Source organism: Dermacentor silvarum, chromosome 4 (genome assembly GCF_013339745.2).
Source record: "Dermacentor silvarum isolate Dsil-2018 chromosome 4, BIME_Dsil_1.4, whole genome shotgun sequence".
Classification (NCBI taxonomy): Eukaryota; Metazoa; Arthropoda; class Arachnida; order Ixodida; family Ixodidae; genus Dermacentor; species Dermacentor silvarum.
The window spans coordinates 220598431-220608145 of record NC_051157.2 but is presented as its reverse complement, the minus strand read 5'-3'; positions in this window follow the sequence as shown (position 1 = coordinate 220608145).

Sequence of the window (9715 nt, the reverse complement as noted above, 5' to 3'; positions counted from 1 at the left end):
TTGTGTATGAAAGGGCTGGAGTGCACGCTCGTGCTCATGTGCTCCAGTCTGGCTGCACTACGTGGTGCAGTCCTCCACGATCTTGATGGACAGATAGAAGCCGCATCAAACCTGCACATTTTGACATGCTCTGAAATGTCATACAAAGTGATGTTTGCCAAGGCACCTAACCAGGAGCAGCCAGGAGAGAGCGTGTGATGGCCAGCCTACGCATTGTCTGACCTCAACTTTCATGTGGTTCGAGGCTAGTTGAGTGTTCAAAATTAATAGATATTAGCGAGACTCGATCGCTATGACCCCGATAAGCAGATTAGCCAAAGTTTAATTCCTATGCAGGCAGCCGTGGCCATGAGCGAGCAGGCGATAGCCGGGTTCTTCCGTAAGTACGTAATCTTTATTGAAATTCGAAAGCACATTTTCGCTTACTTCCGCCTGTTCAGCTAAGCTTTAGAGGCTCATACGTGTCGGCAGTGGTGGTGGTGGTGTCACGTTGAAGAGTGGACCGATCCAGTTGATAGTGTAGAAAGGGTCAAAGCTCAATGGCACATACCCCTGTGGGCTTGGGAACCTGTAACGCGCCCTTGAACTACCCTTGTGACACGTGGGACCCAAAGAGACAAAACCACCAGCCCTTCTGCTGTCGAGAAAATGGGGATAAGCGAAGCTTGTCTTCCGATTCTAGCCTGAAGGCTTCCGAAGCCCAGGCGAAACGTCAACGAAAAGCCGTGGAACCCCTACTTGCGGGAGCGCGATGTTGAGTCCAAACGTCAGCGAATAGCCTCTGACCCTGAGTTTAGGGCAAAGGAAGCGGAACGCCTGAGACAGTGTCGTCTTGCCACAAGCTTCGCTTACCCCCATTTTCTCGGACAGGAGAAGGGCTCTGAATTTTTATTAAACTGCGTCAATTATTATACTGTAAAATTCCGAGCAAGCGCCACCCCCTCAAGCAAGTCGAAATTACCGGAAAAGTTAAGGGGGGGCGCTATCCCGGAACAGCACCAAAATTCAAGATGGCTACGACAAAATTTTACCGCAAAAAAAAAGGAAGCGCTGTGGGAATGGCATTAAAATTTTATTGAACATGAACTTTATTAAGCCAAAGATTTGTTAGTGGTGTTTATCACTCTCAAAACCACCAAAAGAACTACAGAAAGAGTGCATTGACGCTGCACCGATGCGTCGCCGCGACCGGCGAAACGAACATTGGTTATGCAGCTTCTATTCCAGGCAAATTATGTCTGCAAGAGTAAAGTGACACGTAATGTTCACTTTATTAATAACCATGTCCACGGTGAAACGTTTAGCACTAATGAGAGTTCCGATACAAGTCAAGCTCAGCTGCAGTGCATGGCTACCGACAGAGGACAGCGAACCGCGGCTCAGCCATGCTCGCATCGCAGCTGGTGGCACCGCAAATATCAGCATGTTTTCTTCATCGTGTGAAATTATTGAGAGGAGAGGGTAAAGCGGCAATGATGGTAACAAAACATTGCTGCTTGGGAGCGTCAGCGGTTCGTTCTGAAACGCCGTCTGCTACAGATTCGAAATGAACTGGAAAAGGCCTAGCGACGATATCGGTGGCGAGTGATTAGCAGCCACGACGCCAAAGCGCAGCCGTGACCACTCCTCTGTCGCCGAGTGGTCACGTTGCTGTGCCGCAGGGAAATCCTCTGTGCCGTGGGAGAGGCAGATCTCGCCGTAGGCCGGCGGTCCGTGAACTACAGACCACCAGCCGCAGTTCGCCCCGATGCGCATGTGTGCCCACTGGGGCGCCTAAAGTCCCGAGAAAACAATATCTAGAGACTTTAGGGGCGCCGGGTGCGACCATGATTCGATGAAATGGCTCATCGGGGCACCGCGATACGCACCGGTGCGATTTGCCGAATTTGCCATTATTTCGTGGACTGGATGCGGCAGGCCAGTGTTGGTGCAGAGCGGGAAGTGGAGGCGCTTTCCCGGAACGGCGCAAAAATTTGAAGTTGGCAGTGAAGTTAGGGGGGGGGGGGGGGGCTCTTGCACGGGTGGGGGCGCTTGCTCGGAATTTTACGGTACAATGTAAAAGTAGGAAGAAGCAGACTGATCCAAACACCCTTTTAGGGGCGAAGCACCTTTGGGCCGAGCCTTGTCCCTTCCTCGTCGTCGTCCGTCGCTCTGGTTTGCATGGAGTCCGCTAGGGGCGCTGCGGTGCACAGGAGCGTTCGTTCCCGACGCATGCTCTCTTTCTCTCTTCAGCCATGGATGATAACGGTCGCTTCTGATAACGGCGCACCTGCTATAGATGAAAAGACGAGAGTGGCAGCTCAACTGCAAGTGGAGTCGAGGGCTCGGAAAGCTGCTGCAGCACGGCAACGCAGACAACAAGCAGACCCGGAGTCTAGGGCGCGGGAACCTGCAGCAAAATGGCAATGCCGGCAAGCAGACCCGGAGCTGAGGGCTCGCGAAGCTGCAGCAGCACGACAACGGCGGCATGTGGACCCAGAGCTGAGGGCTCGCAAAGCTGCAGCAGTACGGCAACGCCGGCAAGCGGACCCGGAGCTGAGGGCTCGCGAAGCTTGCGCTTGAACCAAGCATCGGCGCCACCAACCTCAGGTAGAGAACGGTTCCGTCGTTTTGCCGCCGCTTCCCGCGCTCTCACCGCCTCTGGGTCCGCTTGCCGGCGTCACGCTTGAACCGAGCATCGGCGCCACCAACCTCAGGTAGAGAATGCTTCCGGCGTTTTGTCGCCACTTCCTGCGCTATCGGCACCTCTGGGTCCGCTTGCCGGCATCCGGGGATTCCCGGTTAACCGAATGATCCCCCGGTGCTTCGCCCACTTATCATTCACTTCGTCGATATGCGGTCTTTTTTTTATTATTGTCAGCTATCAGCCAATAGCAGCTGTCTATAAAAATCTTGCATATGACGACATATGCGAGCCGCTTGCAGCTTCGAAGCAGGTAAGAGGAAGGCCTCATTTGATAAGAGAGTGTTTGAGAAAAAGGTGGCATCACGCTCCCCATATGCGGTGCGAAAAATGACTGCGAAATTCGCCGGAGATGTTCACGGCAGTGTATGCTATCTGTGGACTGCGTTCTTTGACCCCTTAAGGCTTAAATATGTGAATTATAAATGTGTGTTGTGTCTGCATTGTGTCCCTGTCTGTCTCCCATCTGCTGGAACCCGTCACACAGTGTCACTGGCAATGGAAAGCTAACTATATTATGCCTAAATGTGAAGAAGAAAAAAAGAGACGAATCTGTTTAACTAATTTTACTAAATTTTTCTGCAGAAAAACTTACTGACCCTTGCTCTTTGCAGCGAAATAGCTTGCAGGAGTCTGACACTTTCATGTGAAAGCTGATGTAGCTGCGGCTTCCACGTTCAAAGGAAAAGAATGGCAAGTGATGATATGTGGAAAATATTTACATAAATTGGTCATTTTTGGAGCTACTAATGCTGGGTTATACAGTATAATCTCGTTAATTTGAACTCCAAAGGGACTGGAAATACATTAAAATGGGGTTCGAAAGAAGGCGAGCCCCTTTAAGTAAAGTGCCGAATCAATTGTGAGGTACAGCGCGCAAAACCATCCCTGGGCTGCATTGAAAAGGTCTTATTTTTCTTCCATCAGCGCGCATATCCGTATAAGTCCAAGTGTGATAAGATCATGCCTGTCAAGCCGCTTGCTGTGAGTGTGAGCTGAGAAGGATGGTGGCTCAACTTCCTCCCGCACGCCCAATGTTGATAGACTGCACAGTAATGTGATCAAGCGCTCGATAGGAGAGAAAAATGGGGAGCCCGCATAGGAACATGATCAAGCACGCACTGGGGGCTACTGCGTGCTCCTTTCAAGCCAGATGGGAAAGGACGGCATGCACCTCCCTCATTCTTCTTACGGTTGTGGGGTCTCACACAGCCCGGGCTCTTGGGACAAAGGAACGACAACACAGTAGTGCTAACAATCAAAAGGGCATTTATTGCACCTTTCATACACTAATACACGCTAGCCGAGTTACAATGCATAGAAAATTCACATGGGCGCGCGACAAATCAACTAAGTCCGACTCACTGCGACCGCATAGCAAGCGAATATGTACGCCCCATGATATGACACCATCGCCTAGTCGTTCACGTGTACTGTCACCGAACGGTGGCGCGTTCGAACGATCCGTGTTCGTCCATACCGGTGCCCTCCTCCTAGCCACTCGAGACGGTCTCGCGATGCGTGGATCGGCGCATGCGCGGGACGTCCGCATCGCTCACCGACCCCAACCCGAAGAGGAACAGCCTTCTCCCTTTTGCGCCCGCGTAACCCCCGCCGTCAGGTGGCGTTAGCAGTGCAACACTAGCGCCATCTCTCGTAATATGCTGCAATTCCGCCGCCCTAAAGCTACACGGCGAAGCCGGATTACAGGAGACGGGGAAAACATCAGGGGACGCGTGAGAGTCGCGCATCCGCACACGGTAGCTAGCAACGCATCCAGCCTTCGCCTTTAGCTCAGGTTTGCCAGAAAAGTGGTCCATAGGAGTGAAAAATTCTGTTTGAAACAACCGTTATGCGTTTTTTAGAATTCGAATTGGTGGGAGCTTTTTACAGCGAAGCTATTAAGGGTTAGTTCCTCCAGGATCGTATTCGCATGTAGAAAAAAACTATTATCAGCATTAGCTCGAGCGTCGTCGTCGTCTTCCGCAGCTAGCTCATTGACCTCGGTTTGCGCTCGTGCCGTGAGATGCCGTGCCATTGCTCCCGCGTTCGTCGTCGTCATCTGCTTTCACAGCTAGCTGTGTTGCCACTAATCATTCCAGCATAGAATTTCATTTCTCTTCTATCGTCGTAATCGCGAGGCCGTGTTTACGGGGGTATGAGTCATACATGAGCAATTGACGTGTCCTAATGCATTTGAGCAATGCTACCGTGAACATGCTTAGGAAAGGGCTCGTAATCAACGTACCACTTCTAGCGTGAGGGCTTCCGAAGCCCAGGCGAAACGTCAGTGAAGAGCCACCGACCCCGAGTTGCAAGAGCGCGATGTTGAGGCAAAACGTCAACGTCGTCTTGCCCTCCAGGAACCCAACAACAGTGGTTCACGCCTCGGCAACGGTCCCGCCAACTTCCCCAGTGAGACGGCCAGGTTTTAACGCAACTTTCTCAACCAGAATATTCATGATAGACACGTTTGGTTAGGTTATGCCCAACAACAATATGCCATATGCGATATGGGGCAATATTCACTAGAACAGACCCACCATAGTCACAGCTTCACTGGCTTCCATCTTTACAGTAGTCAAAGGGCTCTGAATTTTTACCATTCAAATACATATGACTTTTGAATATGATTTCAAATTATCGGGATTTCAGCGTATTATGTTTTTCTCACATTTGGCTTGTAGCATATTTTCACAATCAGCCATTTTTTAATGCAATTTTATTGCGATAGCAATTATATGGACACTTCAACCGGATTTCTGCCGTCGCCGTAGCCGTCGCCGTGAGGTTCCGTATAGATAAAATCTGCACCGCGCGCCATATGCCCGAGCGGAAGCGTGCGAGACGCGCGCTATCACGGAGAGCGAACGGACTCAATCTCCCACGCGCAAGCAACGAAGCGGGAAGCCAGCGCCGGAGGGAGCGGGGGGGGGGCAGTTCTACTCTGCCAACAACCGCGCTCGTCGCTCGACCGCACCGTCTCTTATCTCTCCCACGCGCAAGCAAGGAAGCGGGAAGCCAGCGCCGGAGAGAGCGGGGGGGGGGGGGGGAGGGGGCGCATTTCTACTCTGCCAACAACCGCGCTCGTCGCTTGCCGCACCGTCTCTTATCTCCACACGGCTCTGACCTTTATGCACTGTGTATTCGCCGCTCAGTTTCTGTTGAAGCGATAGACCGCACGTACCTTCGCCCGCTGCAGCGTATGGGCTTGCTGCCAGCGTTTTGACAGTCGTTGTCTGCAGTCATTCAGTGTGATCTATTCATGTTTGTTTGTGCGCGCTCACACCACGCTTGTTCATTCAGTTAGTAATAGTCGGGCCACATTTTCCAACGCACGCTACACATGTAATGCTGCCCGGATCGGCAGTGCAGCGCTACAGGTGTGTCCCTTCGCACGCGCGCTGCCCACGGGAAGCGCTTCTCATCAACACCACTGTTTCACACGCGCCTTCTCGTGGTCATCGAGTCTCTCTTCATGTCGGTCTACTTATGCCGCAGCACACCTGCTTACTTAATCAGCTCATGTTTACTACAATTCATATTGCTACCAAAGCCGCTCACCTTACTTCGTATGACATTGCTGTGTTGCTATCGCATTCATTGCTTCGCCCTTAGGGCGAAACTGTGACATTTTTTTCAACCAGCTCTCCCAGAAATGGTGTAGGGGCTATGACACGATGCACAAAGACTCGTGTTTAAGATTTTTCAAGCGTGTAGCTTTAGAGAGTGTGCAGCGATGTCTTAAGTGACCCGCAGACAATATAGCAAACACTTTGCTCACCTTGGATATTCACGAAGAGATGGGATACCAGGAACCAAACAAAGTGGAACCTGCAAGTAGGTGAAGAAAATGTGTGTCTCTCATCACAAGTGACACAATTATTAGGCAGTCTGAGCGTGGCCCCTTACATGCTGTGCATAAAACAAGTCACAGAAACGCGATGCCCAATAAGGAGGGACAAGACACTTAAGATAACTTTGATTTTTTTAGACAATTTGAATGAAATCTGCATAGTTCATGTATTTTTACCAGCTCACATAAAAATGCTAATTCTTTTTCTCCTATGATGAATATTATTATGATATTGAAAACAGGATATTCTTCATTTAGGGTCTAATTAACTAATTAACAGCAACTTGCATGGCAAAATACAGCACAAGGAATCAATTCTGAATGTTCATAGTGTGTCACAAGCTACAAGTCGTCGTTTTAGGCAATTTTGAAGCGACGTTATAGGTTGTCGAACTTAGTCTTAAAGAATGCCCACCTTGATACTAGAAAATTATCAAGAGCGCTTCCTCGCTGCAGCAGATACTCACATAGTTAAGACATTTATGCCTATTTCTAGTGTTTTTTTTAAACAGACTTAGCAATTTGGCGTCCTTGTGGCAATGTCTAGGGACGTTTAAAAGATGCAGGCTAGCTGCTTTGGCATACTTCCTGATACATTCCTGCACCTAGGACCGTATATTCTAATCATCCCATTTATGAACACCATTCTTACTCTTTGTCATTGGCTAGGACACATTCATTATAGTCAGAATTGGCCACTTGATAATTACAATGAGGGAAGAAACATTTTAGTTTTTGGAGCAGATTCCGAGCAGAAAAAATGTCCCTTTGGAACAGCTATTGGTGTTTTCAGAGCAGATGGCAAATATGTCGTACGACTCCTGGAGTTAAAAGCATTACCGAAACGTCTCATAAACATTATTATTTATGAAGCATATTGCACATACAATATCACAAAAATTTAAGAAATAAACAATTAAGAGGATTGGTTATCGAAAACGCAGTAAAATGAGCTATATATTGAAAATACCAGTACTTGTCGCAGAAATTAGATATAAAAAGTAAACCTGAGCACCACATTATAAAAGTAACTACAATCACATATAACCGTTGCCAAAGTAGCAGTTCATAATCAGTATGAGATTGAATTAATCTCAGTCACCATCACATTTCCCCAAAATAGTCTGCATGTCAAGTCAAAAATACAGCTAAATGAGCTATAATTTAAATGCCAGTTCTTGTGGCAGAAATCAGATCAAAGCCGATAAAGCGGAGTATCACAATGTAAAAGTGATGAGTCACATATCACAGTTGCCACAGCGGACAGTTGGTAATCAGTACGATAATCAAATTTCCCAGCGCTGTTTCGGAGCACGTTCGGAGCAGTTACTAACAAAAGTGACAGTTTGGAGCAGCATTTAGCAGCATTTCTCTTTTGGAGCAATTGAAGCAGCACTTCCATCACTGTAATTAGCATGACGGACTTGAGATCGCTACAAAATACGGCCGCTGAAATTGGGCAAATGTTATACCAGCTACATAAAGAAATGAAAACAGCTGGTGAATGGTTCCCATTTTGCTTCTGCATCTTGTTGAGCACTGTCATTACCGGAAACCCACACTATGTATATTTAGCCCAGTCTGAAGGGAGGAGGAGGAGGAATAAACTTTTATTGTGGAACCAGCACAATCTGACGGGTGATTCAAAACTAATTTAAGTCATCACCGTGCTTTGGAAGTTCGGCATCACTGCTAATGGTGACAGCAAACTGAGCAAATACACATCCACTCAAATGCTCCTGTGGGTCTCAAAGAACTTTAAAGCCTCTTTGTGTTCAATGCTGCTGACAAACAGTTTTGTCAAGCTGAAATCAAGCAAATAAGTGGCTTACCGATAAGTGCTCCACTGCAGTTAATGCGACGCTCAGAAAAAATTTTTATATAAACTGGGTAAAGCTGAATGCATGTCACTCCTTCTCAACAGCTTGATTTGAAGGCAAGGGTACAATATAATACAGTTAAATCTAGGCATAACAACTTCAACATAAAGAAATCCTCGATATAGAGAAGTATTTACGTTTTTATAACTTCACGGCCTCTATTTCCTATTTCCTCACATGAAGAAATATGAAATAACAGAAATAACATGACAAGAAATAACAGAAAGAAGCGTGTTTATCCATAATTACATATAATGAAATTTCACTGTTGCTGCAAATGATGACTGAGGCAATAAAAGAAAACAACTGCACATGTAAGTGATCAAAAAAAATTAATTAACATGCTGTTGTTTGCGACACACCTTTCAAATCGTAGCGCCACATGACAGAGAGCGGCCAGAAAGTGGAGCAGCATCTTCTCTGGGCAATGGCACATTGAGCCAGTCATAGTGGCCTCTAAGATGCAGTGCCAAATCTCGGAGGCCATAAGCTGGTGTGTGCAGTGTCGATCAGAGGCACCACATGTATTGGCACATCGTATCATGCACTCTATGCAACTTTGATCCATATTCAGCATGTGTCTTGCATCATAGACCCATCTGGTGTTCTTGATGTAGCCGTGTGGCAAGTGACTAGCATGAGTAGCAGCGGTAAAGAGGTGGTAGCTGCATTAGTACTAAATGCAACGCCCCCTCACTTGAGGATAAGGCTAGTTAGTATCTTCTTACAAAAGTTATGTTGAAACTTGAAGTCCAAAGAAGCTATCCTCAACTCACTGAACAAATGACAAATTACCAGCAATACCAATTGAACCTAACAGACACTTTTACAACAAATAAATGTGCATTCAGTGAGTGCACCGCTCCTGCAACAAGTTTTGGATTTGAGTAGCCGACCGTTCTTTCCAAGCTGCTTACACTTACCCACGACACCGCTACCTACTCCAGAAACCATATGGGTGAGTTCTGTAACAAAACCGTCTGTTCAACAATGCGTAATGGTTACCAAAAATCTCTAACGCTATACGATCTTGCTCAATTTTTCTAACATGATGCATGCACGATGTCGCCAAACAAATGTGGTGGTCATGAAAAAAGTTGTCATAATTTGTTGTTGCCTCGCATCCATGCAATTTTAGGTAAAGGTTTTTTGTGTTCATAAGGTTTTGATGTTGCATTCATCAATCTGTGTGGAGAGGAGCAGGAAGTTCGGTGAACACAATACTCGGTATCGTACCACTCTAGATAACACACAAGGTTATTTTGGCCAAGCAACCAACGCGAAAGCCTCACTTAC